Genomic DNA, 20795 nt, shown 5'->3' with positions numbered 1-20795 from the left:
TGAAAAGGAGCCAGTGTCTCTCCATCCCGAGTCAGTCATTCCCTATCCAAGTAAACTGAACTGAGATCATCTAGATGCTGGTCTTCATTTCTAATGAGCTTTCACAGTAAAACAGGAAATAATAATCTTGAAAGGGGAAAAAAATGGTCAAAAATCAGCCAGAGAACATTTAGAGGTTTGTTCTGAACAAGCAGGGCTAAGAAAAAGGCCTGAGAAAAGTGTGTCCTGGGATCACTCACAGCTAAAGCGCTGATTAATTAAGCAGAGGGTCATTCTTCAGAAAGACTCAAGGGCAATTTTGGCCCTGGGGCTGTAATTTGGACACTTCTGGAGTTCTAGATACACTGAGCTATTCTGTGCTGGGCCTGTGAATATGTGCATTCTTCTGGCTGAACAATGGCATCTTTATTCAAATGGCAGCGACTCAGTAAGTGGCTGTCTCCTAATATGGGTGGTATTTCTTCCTGCTCTGCCTCAATCTCCGCTGCTTTCCCATTGCCTTATCAGTGCTTTGTAGCACAACTTTAAAAAAAATTAAATCTATTCATAATGCTAAAAACCTTCCTCTTTTATAGACACAGGAAAAAAGCCCCAAACGCTTATACATCCTCCAATTCTGTGGCAGGGTGTTTACTTCTTTAAATGCAATTCTGCTTATCTGACGCTGGTTTGGAAATTAATAAAATGGTGCCTGCCTTTTATTGTTTTGACTATGGGAAGGAAATTAATCCACAACTATTACAAGTGTTTGATCCAAACGAGCAGAGATAAAACCACAGTTTCAAGAAGCATCATTCCCTGTTTGTCAGGTGTTCTAGCACACCTGACGTGTCCGATTTATCCTTCCTGCGTTTAGCAGCAACACTGTCCAGGTAGATGATGCCCGTTCATCTTGCTTTGGGTAGGTATTTCTTCAGGGTGGCTTTATTTATTCTTCCTTAACCACTGTTTCTTCTTACTCACTAGGTTTAGCTCTGCCAGAGGTTAGAGAAGAGATTGTTTGTCTGAGGAGACGAGGGTGTGGTGAAAATACTTCGTGCCAGCCAAGTGAATCAAAACACTATCTGAGTTACAAAGCAGGCTGGGAAACAAAAACTGACAGAAGATCTGGACTCAACCTGTGCTGAGAGACAGAGAGACGAGGATTTGGCCATGTATAGCTCCCTGGAGGTAGGTTCAGAGAGGGGTTCCATGTCCCCCAATGTCCTCTCAGCAGCTCACAGTCACAGAGTGGGATTTATAGCATTACTGCAGGGAAAACTAATGGCAATGTTTATGCAGTGTTGCTCGGTATTGTTAATAGTGAAACAGTACTGCACAAATCCGCTTGTCATGGGGTCTAGGCTGTGGCACCATGCGCACACCAGACCTGTCCCAACACCCACTGCAACCAACTGATGGCTTCCAGAGCTACAAGAACTGCTGCGGTGGGGCAGGCGTGTTCCTTGTTTCCACCAAAGACAGAGCACAGACACCTTCCAGCTGCATGTGCCTCCTCAAATAACACTTCCTGAAATACTTCTGAAAGTCCTAGATCTATACAGCCACCAAAAGGCACTATACAGAGCACTGATTTGGTATTTCATAGAGTCATAGAATCATTAAGGCTGGAAAAGACCTCTGATCTCATCCAGTCTCACCATCAGCCCAACACCATCGTGTCTACTAAACCATGTCCCCACTTGCCACATCTACAAGCCTTTTGAACTCCTCCAGGGATGGAGACTCCACCACTGCCCTGGACGGCCTGTTCCAATGCTTCACCACTCTTTCCCTAAAGAAATTTTTCCTAATATCTGATCTAAATCTCCTGTGGTGCAACTTGAGGCCATTTCCTTTCATCCTATCACTTGTTACCTGGGAGAAGAGACCAACACCCACCTCACTACAGCCTCCTTTCAGGGAACTAAAGATAGCTACGTGGTCTCCCTTCACCCTCCTCTTCTCCAGGCTAACCAACCCCAGGTCCCTCAGCTGCTCTTCTTAAGACTTGTTCTCTAGACTCCTGCAATTTCATACAATTGCAATGTAATATAAAATAGACCATCCTTAGAGTGGAGACCAGCTTTCCCTTCCCCTGTGAAAGCCAAGCCATGAGTGTAGGCAGCCACTTGCCCTCTTCCCAGAGGCTTTCCCTCCTCTCCACCACCCCGGGAGCACCAGCCACACTGCCAGAGGTGCCCCTGTTCCAGCACCCACCCAGCACAACCTCGCTGCTCTGGCCCTTGATGGAGACCTAAGTTTTCACACACCGCGTGGCTGTGATCTAAACCTCTGCTGGGACACCGAGCAGTCTTTGGGATGGGGACAAAATGGGAAGAATAATGACTGCTGTTATTCTTAGCTGCTGGCTGTTACGTGCCGCTGACCTGCTAGGCAGGAGAGGGCACTGAGTGGCTCTGCCTCCCCGTGCCTGCATGGGGATGGAAGCGTGAGCAGAGCCCTGAAGGAGTCCAGAGAACAGAAGTTTTGCATTAGCGATGAACCACAGTCAGTTACTCGTATTTAAACAGCACTGGGCTCTGGGGAAATTCAGATGCAGACCTGAAATGCGTGGCTTGGCAAAAGACTGTTGTTACTGTCACGTGTCTGACCTCTTGAAAATAACATTAATTCAAAAGTTAAACGTCTTCAGCTGACAGTGATGGAGTATTTGTGTGAGTGGGGAGATTTTTCAAAGGCGCAAAATCAACTCAGCGGTGTGTTACAATCGCCTCACTGATGTCCCACGAAGGCCTGAGCGCAGCAGGTTCTGGGGGGGCTTTCGGCTGCAGCGAGACACGGAGGGAGGTGGTTACAAGCGCCCTGAGAGGGCTGTGTTCCCAAAGGGGGTTCTGAAGACTCATGGTTTTTCTGGACACTTCACAGTTACTTAGGAAATTATTTGTCCTGGTTTAGTCTCCAAACAGGCAGTTAGACCTGGCAACCACAGGCACAGATCTTGTAACCGGCTTTGATGCGAGCAAGCAGCGTTGCCATAATTCTGGAGATATCCCTTTCTTTCCTGAACTACGTTGGCAGCTCGTGATCCCAGCATGTCAAAATGACAATCACTCTATATTACACAGAGCGTGTAAAAGCTTGTGTTTACGTTTTGTCTCCTTTGCCCTTTTCAATTTTACTTTGTTTTTTATAGTTATGTAATTTAAGCAGTACATATTTGGGGATGGGTTTTTTCCATGCCTTGTCTAGCTTTATGGCTTGTTCTGGCTGAGGCATCCTTGCACAATTTGATTTTACAAGAAATATAGGCTAGCACATATGTATGCAATTGTTCCACAGTAAACCAATCTGTCTGGAGCACTGGGGGAAGATAAACATTAATATTTTCTTTCATGTTATGTACAAACTAAATTGCTAGATCTGCAAATGATGCAAAATATTAGGAACTGCAACAATAAGGGTTGTGCTAGATAGCAGGAAGCATAAAAGTACGGTGGAGCCTGAGAAACACTCAGAGTAATATTTTCATCAGAAACAGAATGTATTGTAACCAGGGGAGATCAGCATGAGTAGGCAAAACCAACTACGCTTAAAGCCAACTTGCAGCAGCCGCTGCAAATCACACGCTGCTGAGTGAAATCTGAAAAACTGGAGCCTGATTCTTCTCCCAGGAAGAGCCCCTGCCTGCTCTGAGTAGGTGCGGAGCTGGGGGAAGGTAACAGGGATTGCCAAGATGTGCCAAAATAGATCAGCATCAACAGCACGGAGCAGCCTGGGACATGATCTGGGAGGAGAGGCTGGGCTCAGCCTCACTGGGACCCACCACTTGGTCCTTACACTGGTGGCACGTGGCCCACTGATACCGGAGCGTCTGAGGAAGCAGCACAAAGCCAGCAGCCTCCCAGCACCTGAAAGGTGCCTGTAAGAAAGCTGGGAAGGGGCTTTTTACAAGGACATTGAGTAATAGGACAAAGGGGGATGGCTTGAAATTGGAAGAGGGAAGATTTAGGTTAGACGTTAGGATGAAATTCTTCACTGTGAGGGTGGGGAGGCCCTGGCCCTGGTTGCCCAGAGCAGGGGTGGCTGCCCCATCCCTGGAGGGATTCAAGGCCAGGCTGGATGGGGCTTGGAGCCCCTGATCCAGTGGGAGGTGTCCCTGCCCATGCCAGGGGGGTTGGAAATGAATGGGCTTCGAGGTCACTTCCAACCCAAACCATTCCATGAATCTATGATTCTATACATGGACTGAGAGCAGCGACCCTTTGGTGTTTCCAAGGAGGTGAGCAGTAGAGAAAACAGCCAAGAGTTGATCATGGAATCATGGAATGGTTTGGGTTGGAAGGGACTTTGAAGATTACCTAGTTCCAACTCCCCTCTGCTGTGATGCTGAGGTAGAATAGCAAACCATGTTCAATAGAGGGTGTGTTGCAGCAGTATCAGCAATGCAGAGTCAGTCCTGCAAGTGCCGCATACTAGGGCTTATTTAAAGAGGCTATTGTAAAAGTCTTCGAGCCAGTTAATTACCAGGTTTTTGTTACGTCAGGAACTCCTTGAGTTAAAGCAGAAAGAAACTATTCATGAATATGTTCCAGTTCTGTAGTTTAATGGGACAAATTTAAAAAAATAAAAAAAAAAGAAAGGAAGAAAGAAAGAGAGAGGAACTGATAAAATGATTTAGTTCACGGAAGGATTGAAAACCCTCACAAAAAAAAAAAAAGCTGAAATTACATATTGTGCCCCATCTACTCTTGCATAAGGCATTGAAATTGCTGGAGACTCAATTGGACTAATCACCCATTGCAGTTCTGCATGAGCCTTAGGGAACGCATGGGGTGCGTACGGGCCAAAGCACCAGCCTGTGGAAGAGAGAGAGAGATTATCCAAGAGTGTCTTAAAAAAATAGGTGTCCAGGTATGAAAAGCCGAAAGGCTTGGCTTGCATATAAAAAGTGTTAAGAGCAAGTGTGGAATTTCATTTAATTTATACACGAAATGGATCTGAAGAGGTGTGAAAAAAGGACAGGAGTGAATTTGTGCAGGAGAGAACTTTCAATGGAAAACAAATAATCTATAGAGGTCATTAATGCAGACTCACTCCCTTCCTGCTTACACCAGCTTTTTCCTCCACACCTCCCTGTTTGTTGTGTACTTACTGATAGGATATGGTTTTTGCAAGCAAATTCAGGCCTAAAAATTCCATCTGATCGGAATAAAAGTCATATTGCATGTTACATGTTGAATCAAACTGCAAACATTGGAGTAAATGGCACTTTAGAGTCTGTCTCATGCTATCAGTATTCTTCAGACATTTACTTTGCTGCCTTCCACTGTTCAGAACACCCTGAAAATCACCAACACATTTACTGAATTGAGGTTTAAAAGCAACTCAGAAACAGAAACAAATCATAGTTCTTAGCCCTGCTGAAGGTTAGAACACTGCTGCTGAGGGGGTGCTTCCTGCATGTATCTGAGCACCTCCAAAATGACCCGGCCTGTATATTTGTGTCCTAGTTTCTTCAAAAAGAGTTTATTAGGCATTAAACTGAACTCTTGGGAGAAAAAACAAGTCCAGCATACCAGAATACCCATCTTCCTAGTTCTTACTGTGGCACAGACTGAAATTCCAAACCCGCTCGTATCTTAGGAAGCATCTTGGAGAAAGCTTTTATGACTTTTTGCCTATAAATGCAATAATCTCTCAGGATATAGAGACAGTGCAGAGGATATTGAACACAGGCTGTTAGTTCTTTTCCCTTCATATTGCTTGCATCTTCCCATTCCTGGTAAACCTCTCTGTGGTTGGCTTTTCAGAAGTCCCCAAACTCCTGCACCAAGCACCTTGATGCTGCTGGTGACCCTCTTCCCAGGTCTAGTTTCCCATTCTGTGTTCTGCTTCCCACTCCTCCCTGCTCCCGCTCCCCTCCGACGCCCAAGGGCTTTGCTCCAGCTGCAAGAGCCCTTCTGCTGTGTCCTGAAGTTCAAGACATGAGGCTTCTGCTGTGTTGTTCTTTAAAGTGCTGGCTTGGCCTTACTAATGTATTTTCAATGGTTTGGATTAGAAGAGCTTGTAAGAACACATTAGATCTATCAGGTTTACAAGTCCACTCACCACCTCCAATCTTACGTATACTTTTAAATAGCTAATGAGGACATAGCACCAGCGGATCCAAACACTGTCGCGAGATAAAGATCTCGCACCCCAGTGGAAATGGTCAGTGGCAATGCTTATTTTCAAAGAGAAGAAACACTGATCATGTGTCTAATCCTATATCTCTTAAACAAGTAAAATTCCTGTAGATGTCAGTAGAGCCTGAGGTGACAACATCCCATTACGGTGGTGGTATGTCTGGATACCAAATGGCCGTGAGTGATGCAGTCGTTTTCTCCAAATGATACTGGTGCGCTCTTGGAACAGATGTTTCCTTTACCTTTATTAGCCTGCTGTAATTTCTAACTTGGAGGACAAATTTTGCATGTGCTTCATTGCACCAGCTTAGATGATTATTTTTTTCTAGATGTGCTTTAGGAAGCAGCGAGCTGTGGTTTGGATGGAGTTATGCTTATTTTTAACTTACTGACAGTTCATAATGGTAACGCATAAAGTCTGTGTTGCTTCTTCAGGCTCCCTTTGGTACAGTAAGGATCATCCCTGTTTAAATCGGAGGTGGCCCTTGCTCTGTCTTTCAGGAAGTTTGGCAACAAGGGTTGTCTTAAATTCACCTTTCAGGAACAAACCACTTTATGTTTCCAGTGGGGTGAAGGAGTCCACATGGGCAACAGGGACAAGTTCGTTACCTGCTCTGTCCCTGCATCACTCTTCCCCAATGACAGATGTGTGACAATTTGGGGTAGCTTTAACCCTCACTCAGGCTCATCCTCGTGTTCATATTCCCCTGGCAGTGGGGTTGAGGGCTGTGCTGTGCAAACCCTCCCCCAGATCACCTGCCAGGGAGCCTCTCGCTCTGCTGTGAAGCAGTATTAATGGGATGGGTACGTTCACCTTTACTGCCTGCCCCCAGGGAAGCATTCTTTCTACTGCAGCTCTGGACTCACTTCAGATGCAGAATTCTCTTGCAGGCAGGTGAATACTGCAGTGGAAATTGGAGGCAGATGCAGAGCTGCTTTCAGAGAAAAGCCTGTCAAAGAAAGCCTGAAGGTTTGCCCTCATCAGAATTAACTTGCACGAGTTGCTACCACTTCACCATGGAAAGTGGCCAGTGGTTTTTAGAAATTACTGCTGCTTTCACGATTAATGAAGATTTATCATTCCATTAGATCATCTCTAACCTGCTGTAATTGTTCTGATTTTTATTTTTTACCTTGTTCGCCAGTTCATGTCTAAATACAAGAAGATGTTTATATTGCATACATTCAGCTTTAATTGGCCCTTAAAAGAAGGTGTTGATTAGAATCTTCTCAACATCAACAGCTCGCTCGCACAACATTCTCTAATTACTGTTTATTAATTTAGTTCAAGTGGCATAGTTGAAAGCCCTGCTCAGATGGGAGAAGTAAATTGTCACTGGTATTGAATATGTAAATTATGTGCCGTGTAACTTTCCATGAAGAATGTTTAAAGTTAAATGCTACGCGCATAAAGCCTTCCAGTTTCATCTAACCCAGCCATATGACAGCTTTGCAAGAAGTGTCATGAAAATTTACCAGCCCCGGCAAAAAACTACTTGCCTATCCTTTACTTTTTCCTATTAACATAATCATGACGATAATAATAATTTATTTTCCAATCAAAAAAACCCCAAAACCATCATTCATGTTGCCTGGCTGGAGATTCGCAAGGCTGCCAATTGACTGTGAGCTACATCTTCCTGTACTATAGACACTCGGCAGCCTGGATTTGTTGCCCTAGCGCAGTAACCCTGCCTTCTCTTTAATTAGCTTAGAAAGTCAGAATTTCCTAAACAAAGTCCTCGTTAAACATTGCCTTGTTACATTACTTTAAAATGCAATTAAAAGTTTTAAGAACGCCACAGAGTCGGTGTCCCATTGTCAGCATCCATGCCACTCGCTATCAATTTCCACCCACTCTCCGAGATCAGAGGCCTCCGTTAAATATAGACGGCACTTCATTGCTTTTGTGCATAGACTAGGCATGGAACAACGGGCTGATGAGGACGACCTGACTGCATCTCATGCTTCAAGGAATAAGAGAGGGGAGGATGTTCTAGAGGAAGGAGGACGGCAGAGTCCTCAGCGTCCTTCTTCTTCTCCAGTTGTCTCTGACCTTTTGCGTGGGAGTAGCTGCGCGTGGGCTGCTTCAAAGTCTTCCCAGACGAAGCAGCATGGGAACACCACGCAGTTATTGTATTATAGGGCTGCAACAATGAGACCAGACATCGCGTTAAAATGGAAAGAAAAATATTCAGCGCCTGACCGCTGCCTGGGCCTTCACCCAGTCCTCACACTCTCGCTGGCTGCTGTTATCATGAATGGCACTAATCAATTCCAGGAAATCTCTACACCGAGCATTATGTCACATGCGGTTACATCATCCCCTCTAACCTCTAGGGCTTCCTGTTGACATCTTCGGAACTCTTCTACTACCAACTGGTATTAGAAGAAATGCCAAACAGTATTTTTAGCTACTTCTGCCTGCCAAAAGGAATCTAAATGTTTCCATTTTGCAGCTTTCACCTGCTGGATCTCATCTTCGCTCCTTAAAACAAGGAAACCTTTGTGGGTCTGCTCCAGGCCTCTCCAGGTGTTTGCATAAAGGATGGTGGGAGCGTGTGAGGGGTTTATTGAGACAGAAGGGGCTAATGCCTCTGCAGAATTTATTTATTCTTAATGTCTACCAGACTGCTAATCCACTCTGTCGGTTGTGTAACTTCTATACAACTATAACAAGCTTCCAAGAGGCTGTTTCTCTTTTTCTTTCCGAATTCTCCCCTAGGAGATGCTGTTTCCCAGTGTGGGCTATGTTGCACCTCGTGGCTGATGTCCAAGCATCAATCTGTGGGGCATTCTCCTCTCCCCCTGCAGGATCATCACCACAGGTATGTAGGAACAATTTCTCTCTTGGAACAGACAGTGACACCCCACCAGATTCTCCTTACAACCCCAACTTTTCCAGCTGCTCAGCTGAAAGAAGCAGAGCTCCAAGTCTTTCCAGGTCTAACTTGCAAGATTATTCTCTCTTGAAACCATTGAGTTTCTTGGTTTGAGTCTTTTTTTATTGTTATTATTTGTCTGGTTTATACCGTCCTTTCATTCTAACGGTTTGATTTTTGTGGCTGTTGCTGCGTTTGTTCGCTGCTGCAGTAGATATCAACAACATGATTAAATTCCAGCTCTGACTGTTGCAACATAAGCGCTCTGCCTTCATTATCCTTGGTGCCTAAAACTATTTGATCTCTAATAAGTTCGCCTGCAAGTGTGCCTCATTTGCATGATGAGGCTAACTGGTGCAGCCTGGTTGCATATTGGGCTGTGATTTCAGTTCCTCTTCGATCAGATGCATCAAACAGAAGGACTATTAGAATTGCCAGCAACTGTATTTTCTTCTGTTAATCATGCCAGAATACTAGAAGTCCCAGGCAGCCTTACTAGGCTGGAGAAATCCACTGAGAAAAGGCATGGGAGAGCTTCTCATGTCAGGTCAGATACAAACGTGTGCTGTTCTGAAGATAGTTGGTCTGCTTTGATGGCACAAGTTGTTAAGATCACATCCAGCTTCTGAGCTGGCCGTTCAGTAGCCTCCTTTGGTGAGCTGTGTGTCCCTCACCACCAGCCCCAAACCCATGTAGGGACCGTGCCACCCAGCAAGGAGCTCTCCCTGGCCCGTCACTCTTAGAGCTGCAGGTATCCTTCAGCTTCTCTGAGGGTCTGTGCTTGACTCTGCCCCCAGCTCACATCCACCCTCTCTGGTCCTGCAATCAGACTCAGTTGACGTTCATTTCCAGTCGTGCCTCCTTGGGCTTTTACTACTCAAAGTTTGCAGGGAGAGAAAATGTGTTTTCTTACATCAAGGACCCTGAGCCTTCCTTTATGTCTGAAATGGAAGCAGCAAACTTCAAAGCTAAACGTAAGCAGGGAGCAGCAACTCAGTAATTCTGAGATTCACGGCAGTAGCACTGAAAACATGTCAAGTTGCCGTTTTCCTTTCTGGATCGCTCACACTCAGGATAGACCTGTGGGTTTTTCTGTGTTCCGTACAATTTTAATCAATTTGATTTGTCCCACTGCGGCATCCTTTGCATCCCTGATTTCAGAATTCAGCTTCTCACATTGTAATGCATGCCAAATACCTGCCTTTTCTTTTGAGACAATTTTTAATTGAGCTGAATAACCTCTGAGAACATGGAAATGTCTCTCATTTATCCAAACAGGACCTAGACTGTGTTCTCATTTCATACGCAAATTCCACTGTTTTATTTTGTTCTTGGGCTTGCACAGAAACTAAAATCCTACACCAAGCAGACCCAAACAAAAGAACTCACAGGACCTCATCAGCAGTATTTGCTTTGCACATGAACGGTAATTTTTCCCTAGCAGATACTTCCAAGAATTTTTTGAAGTGTCATTCATACATCACCTGTCCTAGCAGACAAGAGTTGTTCCAGAGAAGCTGTTGCTCTCTATTAGGTCAATGATCAGTGAACTAAACATTTTCTACTTAGGCCTTCATATGATAAAAGCCTAAGAGCTTTGAAGGAGCCATTACAGACTATTGCCTAGAAGAAATATCCATTTGAAAATTCAGCAATTATGTACTTCTATAATAGCGTGTAAAAGGAGCTATGGACCCATTATGGGTTATTGAGTAAATAATGTATTTTTAAAAGTGTCTAAGTAATTTATATGATAGCTTGTATTGGCAGCAAAGAGTGATTGTAGACTAAACATTCTGTCTTTCTTTCTCTTTAAAAATCTCATTTAAATCCCTAAATAGCAATTAAAAAAAAGAAATCCCTCATGCAGTTTCAGTATTTGTATAGTAGTCAATAGCTAATGGCTCTGACTTCCCTCCACTGAGGCTGCCATTTTGTGCTGAGCCAGTTTCCTCTGCTCTGACTTACTTTTTTTTGGTCTTGATTGGATAAGACAGGAGGCTTCATTATCAAATATAATGTAGAAGTGTCCAGAGGCCTCCTGGAGGTCAGGCTCACAGTCATCAGACCTACCCGTAATCAGGAACAGCCACCAGCCAAAAAAGCCACGAGTCCAGAGAGAGAAGACAGGAAGCTGTCAATCCCAATTTCAGGGAAAAATTGAGGCTTGGAGAGAGGAAACATGTTGTTTGAGATCACGCAGGGGACAAAGAATCTCTGCTTCCCAAGACCAAGATGAGCTTCCCTGCTTTATGTTCGGACTTTCTATGGGAAGGCTCGGTCTGAGATCTCTGTGCTGTGGGTTCTCAGCGGTGATGCCAACGGTTCCTTTACAGATGCCCGTGATAGTCTCGTTTCAGGGCACAGCGCTCAGCCCTGTCAAGCACAGACCCTGGTCAAAGCTGACAGGGAAATCCTGCAGTTCCAAGAATTCATTTTGCTGTAACAACGCGCCGTGAAACAGATGTGCTGGAAAACAAACTTGTTTTCTACTCTTAAGCGTGGAGTAGGCTTTCCGCAGTCCTCCCCCTTATTTCTCATACTGCTTCTGCCATGGTAGGGGTAGGCGCCTTTTAGATTAATTTTCTATCAAAAATTGAAAGGATAAGTTGAAAGAGTTGTTTTATTAAGAAGCACTGGTGTTTGAGCTGCACTGAATTTTGGAGTTTATCTTGACATCCCCACATACCCATTAGGCCAGGCCGCCTGGAGCGGTGCAGGGAGATTTCCTTGCTTATGTATTACATGTGCATTACAACAATGCAGTGGGTCTGACTGGAGGGGACAAAAGCAAAGCAATTCTCTGCCTATAGTGATGTTCAACTCTTTTTGGTGGTACTTTTCCTGGCATAAATTAGAGATAAAAGCACTTAATGTGTTGTTCTGGAACCTGGAGGTCCAGACCTGTTGTTGTAACTAATCTTGTACATTAAATACCCAAACAGTCAACGGGAAGCAGACATCTGTTAACACGCCTGTCAGGGGGTTTGATTTCCCTTTTTAGAGGCTGTGTAATGCCTACCCCTAAATAATTCTGTTCTCCCTTTCAAACAAAACTCCCTCTAATTTCAGTTAAAATCATTCTTCGCTTCCTTTCCTGGCTTCTCCTGAATGGTGGGTGATAAGAGGACACAAGGCTGAAGTGGCCTGGGATTATTCCAGACGGATGATTATTCCCATGCAAACCACCAGTTACCACTGCAATATGAAAACAAGTGTAAAAAAGGCTTTTTAAAAGAAAATTCTGGAGAGGCATCACATGGAGGTGAAAGAAAGTTTCATTCTCCCATCGTGTTGGGGACAACAGGGCTTGCCAAGGGGACCTAGAGAAGCCCAGCGTGAAAAAGTTGGTGATCCTCCCTTGAAGGAAAGAGCCACCGAGTATGATGCTGGTAACTGGAAGAAACTGTGCTTTTTGTTTTCATGACATTACTTCAGAGACATTAGGTTCATTATTTGAGGGTGTGTATGAGATTCTGGAAGTACAATTTACGTCTGCTGTGCTGTGAGATCTTTGGTATGATACTGACTCATTCACTGGCACCTGAGAGAGGTTTGGGGAATTCAGCAAGCTTTCAACAATCCAGTTTGAGAGATTAAACAGAATTATGGCTCGCTCAGGTTTGTCCTAATTTTATTAGATTTTCACCATTTCTAATTGCATAAACATATGCAGCCAAGTGTACAGATGGGGACCGGGAAGATGTACAAGGACACTCAGGCTCCGCAGTCAGCTAATTGGTGGACTAAGCAACAGGGCACTTGGAAAGATTGATAATTCTTTGCAGAATATTTCAGGGCAAAATTCTGTCCCCATTAAAACTGCAGCAATCAAGACAGGAAAAATTTGAGCCGTAGATGTTGTTGGAATTGGAGAAAGAGATGAGAGGCATGATGCGATGCAGCAAATAGCGAGGATGAAGGGTGTTGTTTTGGGCAGGATTCACTACCGACTTGTCGTAGCCATAGGAGAAAGACAGACTGTCTCGACAGCATCGAGCAACTGGCCAGATCCATATGGTGACATCAGGAGGCTTTCGATTAGGGCTAAACACAAGATAAACAATGGTTAACAATTTCAGATATTGCCAGGGCAACTGCGAAGTCATTTTGTGTGAACGTTGTCGTTGGAGCAAATGCCAAGCTCTAATATTTTCAGAAATATTTTTTTGTTATCTTTTGGAAAATAAATCTGGTTTTGCTATGGCTACGAGAGCTCTTGGGCCACAAGTCAAAGTACGCTGTGGCTATTTCTGGTCGAGTGACACCAGCTGAGGTACTGGCATGGCTGTTTATATGAGCACTTCCACATGAAATAATATTGCTGTCCGTGTTTGTTAAGGGAATGCTGCTCTTGACTTATTTCCTACAATAAAAGCAGGAGGGGGCAGGAGGGAAAAGTCTACACTCAGATTTTTCCTACTGGACATGTTTTATCCCTGAAATGGCATCTGCACTATGAAACTCACCCTGAATGAATGGGTATTCGGGTGTCTTCGCCTCCAAGAGACAGGACACAACTCCCAGGCTGATTTAGCAGCAGTTGGATAGGGGTTTTTTAAAATCTCCATGGATAACAGACCTAGGAGACTTTTCCGTCTTGCTGGCCTAGGCTGAACATTGGGTGGGTAAGTAAACTGCTACTTTTTCTTTTTTTTTCCTTATGAGAAACAGAATAAACCAAACAAGTTGGTCACATATTTGGACCTGGACTTCTCAGCGAAGTTTGGCACTTCTAAAAAGTCAGAATATTTAGTAAATACATCGTGAAATATTTTCCAACCAAAAAAAAAAAAAAACCAAGAGGGATTTAATAATGTTGGGGCATGTTTTTTTTTTTTTAATGACTTTATTTTCTTCTTCCTCCTGTTTAGGCGGTAACATGCAAACCCTGACCACATCACCGGTGTGAAATTGCTGATTAACCTTTTGACTCTGACAATTGGGACTTCTCTCAACACCAACTGGTAATGCAAAAGGCCATTAGTAGTTAATACTGGACCATCCCAGCTCCTGATGTCAAAAGGTTAATGAAAAATCAAGTGTCCTGCTTTTAGTGGGCAACTTGGAAACCTTCCCCCCCAAACATTTCATTTTTTGTGATAAATAAGCCAGACTGCCTGAGCTGGGAAAGACGGGTGTTTTGCTAATGTGTACAGCTGTTAATTGAAAAAGATTTTGTTATGCTTGTTCTTCTGGACATAGATAAAAGAGAGATTTGTTGGCGAACTTTAGTAGGTCTTGAACACCCCTTTGTCCAAATACACTACTTAATAATAACGCTTTGTTCCTTCTATAACAGCCGTGGAGGGATTTTGAGCGGAATACTCATTTTCTTTAAGTCATATCTGCCAGTAATCTTTCCTGGCTTAAGACCAGCTGCCATTTATGTGTTTTATGAAAATATAACACCAGTTTTACGCTCAAAACTATTCTCTTTTAGGTAAAAGCTTCAGCACTCGCTGGTTCCCCACATCTACCGTAAACTCTATTTATCACATATTTTGGTCTTTAAAACAGAAAGATAATGTTAAAACATGTTGATTACCCTTTCCTTACTGGTATCATTCACAAACCATCTTTTCTAATTATGGTATTAGGACATTTACATAACCAGGAAAAGGGTCCTTTAACTACATTTCTATTATGTTTGGCACTTGTGTGAAAGGATATTATATTCATGTGCATTAGAGATTGCTTATAAAAGATCAAGACAATAATAGCAGATCAGACGATAAAGGTTCCCTTTTCTCCTCCCAGACAGGCTGTCTCTGACAGAAGAATACAGTTCATCAAAAGTGTCTGCAGGTTGTCAAACTCGGTGAGATTTGGGGACACTCGGAGGCTGTCATGGCCAACAAGAAGATTTTCTGTAGGGTTCTGCCATCATTCACCCTCAGGAAATAATCACTCACTACACTCTGCATGCTTTCATGATAGAGCTCTATTTGAGAGAAAAGAGCCATTTTATCAAAGGACAATATATCCCTTCTCTTGGTCCATGCAGCTTCCATTATCAGACCATAATAAATCATATTTATGTTCTCAGTTAATAAGACTGATTACAATGCAGGTTACAGGCATGGGAAAAGCAAAGCAGGTGAAAAGATGTTTTAATGAAAATATGATAAGCAAACAGCTTCTTGTGAACATTTCAGGCTGTTATTTGTAATGATCACAGGCAATTTTTGATACATCTTCTTTAGCAATGGTTTAAGCTGCATAAATTGGCTTGCCACTTTATGTGTTGAAATAGGAAGAATCCCAGTGTCCTTCTTATGTTGTCTAGAATCATTATATACATTATAAGCATAAAATGAGTTTAATGTATGTGCTTTGAAAAGAAGGGGAAAACAGAAAATCAGGGAAGACTGATTTTAATGCTGCTCAAAATGATTTTGAAATTTTCTACTCATCTTTGTTACTAACGGTGCATTTTCCATGAAATTTAGGAATGACATGTACTGCTTTCATCTCCTTAAAATTAATATACCGCTCTCTCTGTTTTTCTCAATTTCTTCAAAGTTCTTTTTAGAGCACTGTGCAAAGAGGCAGAGAGGAATTCTCCGCTCCATGTGTGAGCATATCTGCTATTAATGCTGTGGGGAGTTAAGTGTGTGCTTCACCAGGAGAATATACCCCAGTGTTTGATACTGAAAGGGACCCTATTAAAAAGGCGCAGGCACGTTTAGCTCCAGCAGACAAGAGGCATTCAAGGGCCAACTTCTTTCGACTTTTTTAAGTGAGTAAGATCTCTTTTCTGGTAAAGTAAGGGTTCTGATATGATTTAAGCATAGGAGGGCAGTGATTGGTGGACCGTCTTTCTCTTGTGTTGTGAAAAGTTTTAGAATCATAGAATGGTTTGGGTTGGGAAGGACCCTAAGGCTCATCCAGTCCCACCCCTGCCATGGGCAAGGACACCTCCCAGTGGATCAGGGGCTCCCAGCCCCATCCAACCTGGCCTTGAACCCCTCCAGGGATGGGGCAGCCACCCCTGCTCTGGGCAGCCTGGGCCAGGTTCTCCCCACCCTCTTCATGAAGAATTTCTTCCTAATGTCTAACCTAAATCTTCCCCTTTCCAATGCAAAGCCATTTCCTCTCATCCTATCACTCCCTGCCCTTGTAAAAAGCCTCTCCTCAGCTTTCCTGGAGCCCCTTTCAGTCCTGGAAGGCCACTACAGGGTCTCCCCAGAGCCTTCTCTTCTCCAGGCTGAACAAACCCAACTCTCTCAGCCTGTTGTTCAGCATCGTGGTTTCAAGATGGAGTCAGAAATCTAAGAAATTATTTCCTCCTGATGATAAATAATTTTGACCAAGCCTCTGAAATTCTACAGCACTTGCAGAACACAGTTGAGAAAGACTACTTGATGTTGTGTGTCTGCAGGACCTATTCTGGTCACTGATACTTCCCCAAAATCACACTTAAACAAATCTTAAAGCTTTGTATTTGGCCTGCACTTGGAGAATCGCCACAAAAATCCCTTGACTCTTTTAGGGCGCCTAAAACAGTAGAAGTACCTGCACAAGAAACAGCAAACTGCTCTTCAAAGGTGATATCCAGATACAACAACCGAGGTAGATAATGTGCTTCATGATGGAAATTGTTGATACAGAGGAAAACACATTGTAACTGCCTTTGCTATGAAAGGGGTTTAAAAATGCTGCCTGCCAACTCCACAAAAACCAGAGCTGCTATTTCAGTTAAAGGGCAGTGGATTGTGTTTTTCCCGTCAGTTTTCACTAACCTCAGACATCGCTGTTATGACAGACTGTCATCCCACCACACCAGCGCGCTGGTGCCGCTCAAGCAGGCAGGAAGAAAGCGAACATGAAGGAAATTAGTAAGTGGGGGGTGCATGCAAGTGCACTACTTTTGTGTAATGATGCTGATTACTGAAAATGAAACACTTAAAAGAAAATAAACAGAAAGCAGTGCTTTTTGAGCCAGGGGTGTTTTCTTGGCTGGCAGTTTCTCTTTGTTCTGTTTCATGACACCAGCCTCAATGGTTGAAGGGGTGTTCTGGGCCAGATGTCAATCATAATGTCTGACACAAACAAAAATAGCTAAAAAGGCACGCCAGCATCTTCCTTTTGTTTTCCCATTAGCTTCATTTTTCTTTTCATAGGCTGACAAAAAATTACTGCCTCCAAGTGAATTCCATAATGTCACTATATATCTAATATCTCGGAGACCTTTTGTTTTAGCTTTACTGGGCTTAACCACAAAAGACACTTGACATTGACAAAGAATCTGTCAAACATACAATGATCAGTGCAATGAAACCTCTCATGACAGAAGGGCACTATCCTGCCTCCCCCCTGCCTCCAGCAGCAGCCTGTCTGAGGAAAATATGCTGGAGCACATGTAGCAGCTGAACCATTACAGAGCAGGCCAGGAGCTGAGATGTGTCTTGTTTAAATTGTCATAGCATATTAATCTAATTATAAACCGCCAAAAGAGGAGAAAAGATAGATGGAAATGTTACATTACTTGTTTCTAGAGATTAACCTCGAGCCACAACTGAAATAGAGAGACACATTTTTGATTTCTCAGAGCTCTGATATGCAAGAAAACAAGCCTGAGAGTACATCTCTTGAAGTGTGAGACATGAAGTCACAGTTCCTGTATTTACACAATTAAGCAGAAATAGTGTTTCAGACAGACACTCTGTTTTCCCTGTGATTACAGCTCCTGTTGTAGCTGTACTCTGCAAAGCAGTTGTATTGCCTCTCAGCTTCCTCCTTTTCACTCTCCTTTGCCTTCGTGCCTGCAAGGTCTTGACAACCCTTGGGCCTGTTGAGGAGCTGGTGTCACTGCTCCCTGCTCCTTCTCCATCTGTGAACTTGGTGCCCAGCCCCGAAGCACTGCGTGGTGGCCCAGCTGGTGGCTGTGGAAGCCAAGAAGCTGTGGTCAGGATGTCCTCCTGCACAGGCTCCATCTCCTGAGCATCCCCATGCCTGGGGAAGAGAAACAAACACCTGCTGCAGGTAGGCACAGGTAGACCAGCCCTGAGACTGCCCTTGAATTGCACAGGGGAGGCAGACAGGGAGCTGGAAGGCAAGCTAAGCTTGTCTTTGCCTAGGCTGTTTCTGCTTCTTATTGCAAAGGGAAGTGTTTGAACGATGGCTTCAATTTAAAATCTAACCTTTCGGGTGCTAAGCTGTATGCTTGTTTCTGTGTTTAAAGTACAGATAAAAAATATGGCTTTCTAAAACTGGCCTTGAAAATTATATTCTCTTCATCGGATGAGACGTTTTCCTTCCCATGCATCATTACTCTTCATAGCTATTCAGGACTAACTAGTTATGTTCCCAGTTTCTAATTATGCCCTAAGGTATATCTGGTGGTGGGAAACCCATGGAGAACCTTTTGTGGATCTTCTCAGTTGCAGAGGTTGGAACCTGATTTATCCAGAAGCTGGGGAGGACCTCAACTGGCTCTGGCAGTTCCAAACGACAGCAAAAGCAGCACAGTTTTCCTCTGACGAAAGTGGGGTATTCAAGGACGGCCTGTAGGAAGCAGGTAGGTCTCATGTTCATTTCTTCTAGTATAAATGAACTTCACAGCCTTGCCCCATTTGCTGATTTGCTTGAAGTAGGGAGATGTTAAAGGTGGGCCTTAAATTTTAGGTTTCCCATATTTCCTATATTTCCCAGATTTAAATCTCAGTTAATGACTTCTCCATGTAGCACTTCTCTTAAAGGTCTGTCAGGGCCTGTAAATGTGCATAACTAGTCACAAATATGGTATCTGCATTTAGCGTTGGGTTTTGGAACCCTCACCACCAAGTCACCTCCCTGCCGGGTCTCACCTCACATGCGTTTCTGTGTAGTAGCAGGAGAAGATTGGAAAACAGCTCTGAAGTAAAAGTAGATTCTGCTCCCATTAAAGGTAGTGAAAACGATGCTTTTTACTTCTACTTACTCATAATAGCGGGGAAAACCGGATGGAAACAAGCGCAGCAAAGCACCTCTGCCAGCTATCTAGAAGCTAACCAAGGCTTCCACTAATGAGGTGCTCTGGCATTTTGAGAAAGACAGGTTCTTCCAGAAACGGAAAAAACATGCCGAGTTTTTCCTCCAGCTCTGAATGGCTGGTAGGAGAGTAATAAATTATATTTTGAAAAGGGGTTAGCAGTCAAACTTTTAATGCTGGCTGTGCTATTAAATATCTACGGCTGCCAGTATAGTTTCTTGTCAATTGAATGCATGTATGTTTGGCAGATTATTAAATACTGATTCTTATATACATCACCTAATTAGCTGCTGTATTTGTAGATTCGTCTAAGTGATTATAAGATTCTTGAGAAAGTTATTAATTTCAAATCACAATAACAGAGTAATTTCCAGGTCAGATTTTCTGAAAGATGACTCAATATCACAGACAATCCCATAATTGATTAAATAGAACATTACAGTTTGTGGAAAAGATAATAGTCCAGATCATGAGATAGCACCAGATTTTACATTATGATCTCCAGATGTCTTTGGGAACTTAATGCATCCAGCATTGGTTCAAGTTTAATCTGCATGGTAGAAATGCGAGTTGTTCCAATTTGCATAGAATCATAGAATCGTTTGGTTGGAAAAGACCTTCGAGATTATCAAGTCCAGCCATACCTGTCCACTACCAAACCAGATCCCTGAGCACGTTCTCCTCTCTGGGGCTGTGTGGGGATCTTGCTGTCTGACTTGACCAAAAAAAAAAGCTCATGGCTGCTTTTCCTTCACAGAAATCTGTACAAAACCTGTCAATTTGGGATGTTGTGAGTTTCCTTCTGGAATCAACAACTCAGTTGTGAGGGTTACAAGGAGTGTGAGGAGAGAACGTTTTGGCTCCTCCAACCCTGTGCGCAAAACCTCTCAGGGTTTCAGATGGGATTTTAGAGTTTCTTGCAGTCTTCAAATGTTGTGCTGTGCAAGAATGTGCTTATACATAACTTTGTAATTGAAATGGCATGTTTACTGTTCTATTTCATGCTTGATTGTGTTTTTTAAACACCTTTACTCACGCTGTTAGAAGTGGGATTATAATTAAAATGTCCTGTTGAACACCTTGTTCAGTTCAATGAAGGCATAATAGAAGTATAAATACTTGTTCTCGTTGACTCTGTGATGTCAGCACAACAAACACATTAAATGTCATAAAACAAATCTCTCTTTCGCCAAAGCATCCGTCAGAAGGGAAGGAGAAAGAAAATCTGCCACTGGGAAAAGAGGAGACCTCTTTTTTTGGTAAAAGGAAATATTTTGAGATATTATAATACTTGTGATATAGGTGTGTTAACTAAGGCATGGAATGATTGATTTAGCCAGTTATGAGCAAAAACCATAAGAGTGGAGGGGTTTTTCTCTACTGACAGTCCCTTGCCCTAAAGACCAAGCAGTACTTTCTCTGTTAAAGTGGTTACAGCACTTTTGCGTAGCAGTAATGATTTAATTTTCTCCATGTTTTTTCTCGTTACCATCGATGATGAGATACCTACCCATCCTGGCAGATAATTCTTCAGTCTTAAGGAGCTTCAAATTACCTCACAGCTTGAAATTCCAGGTAAGTAAGGATGTTCCAAAATTTCGCCTAATGTTTGATGCTTACTGGGATATCTTGGCTCAGCGTCTTCCTCTGAGAAACAGGGAGAACAATGTCAGTGTTCCCTGTGCTCTTTGACTGATCTAACAGTGTTTTTAGTACACTAAGTACTAGGCTCTACACTGCACATAAACCATGAGATATTAGGTTTGTGTCCTTTTGCTGGCTGAAAGAAGGCTGTCAAAACTAATCCCA

The 20795-nt window shown here is 43.3% G+C and overlaps 1 long non-coding RNA gene across 1 annotated transcript; it reads left to right on the top strand.

The window, feature by feature from the left end:
* The first annotated feature begins 5924 nt into the window (after positions 1–5924).
* Positions 5925–18944, top strand: LOC138723610 (uncharacterized). The gene is made up of 6 exons (XR_011337899.1): positions 5925–8956; positions 13885–13977; positions 14771–14831; positions 15536–15752; positions 18397–18533; positions 18772–18944. It is a non-coding gene; the product is annotated as an uncharacterized lncRNA (long non-coding RNA).
* The last annotated feature ends 1851 nt before the right edge of the window (positions 18945–20795 follow it).

The sequence above is a fragment of the Phaenicophaeus curvirostris genome, chromosome 8 (assembly GCF_032191515.1).
Source record: "Phaenicophaeus curvirostris isolate KB17595 chromosome 8, BPBGC_Pcur_1.0, whole genome shotgun sequence".
NCBI lineage: Eukaryota > Metazoa > Chordata > Aves > Cuculiformes > Cuculidae > Phaenicophaeus > Phaenicophaeus curvirostris.
This window is presented reverse-complemented; position numbering and strand designations above follow the sequence as displayed.